Genomic DNA, 1,102 nt, shown 5'->3' on the forward strand with positions numbered 1-1,102 from the left:
ATATATATTTATATATATATATATACATGTATGTATATATATATAGGTATGTATATATATATATGTATGTATGTATGTATGTATTTATGTATATATAGTGGACTTGAGCATTGATTGTTGCATTAGGTGGTAACAATTCAAAGTGAATTACTGCAAGTATAGGAGACTTGCAGAATGCAACAGTAGACGGGCAAATAACAACAGGACAGTCTAAACTCAGGATCTTCCGCGTGAAACAGTTTCATGTATGAATGTTCCTGATGAGATCCACACTGCAAAATGGATGCAACGCATGTTGAACGGAGTCCCATGCATAAGGGACAATAGCAGAATGGGTCGAAATGAATGACGGTTGTACAAAATGGAAATTAATACCAAATCTATCTTTTGGTTACTTAATCAATTATCATTATCTCAACTAACAGAGTGGAGTTCCTGAAGTAGATCCAACGTTAACATACCTCGACTGCAGATGGCATCAGGTAGCTCAAACTGTGCCAGTGCACTACTCAACACTCTAGTCAACATATACATATTAGTCCAATATATATATATATAAGTGATAAAGGGCACTAATCAGCACCAGTATTGCTAGAAATAAGAGTCAAAACAACTGAATAATCACAGAAGCACTATCTTGTCAGCCATTAAGATAGTAGTTATTGAGTTGTTTTGACTCTCATTTCTAGCAATACTGGTGCTAATTAATGCCATTTGTCACTCTAGTGACGTATATATTTCTGCCCTTAGGTTGTAAAATAACGAATTAGCCAACCATATCATATATACATATATGCATATATGCGAACCCATGGAAAACAAACCTCATCCAGCTATTCTGATTATATGTCTGTGCACACGTTTGAATGTGGTGTGTGCCAGAGGGTTTGCAAATCCAATGGGGGTCTTAAAAGACATGTTAGGATCCACAATGAGCAGAACTTACTTGCAGGTATTGGTAGTGCAAATCAGAGGTGCAATCTGTGTGGGTGTTTTTTCAAAACACTGTCTGGTTTAAAAAGCCACATCAGACGCCATGAAAGGGCTAAGGTGTAGGTGCAGGAGGTGGTCAAACTCTGTTTAAGGAGTAGACAACCACCAT

Source organism: Octopus bimaculoides, chromosome 24 (genome assembly GCF_001194135.2).
Source record: "Octopus bimaculoides isolate UCB-OBI-ISO-001 chromosome 24, ASM119413v2, whole genome shotgun sequence".
NCBI classification, from domain to species: Eukaryota; Metazoa; Mollusca; class Cephalopoda; order Octopoda; family Octopodidae; genus Octopus; species Octopus bimaculoides.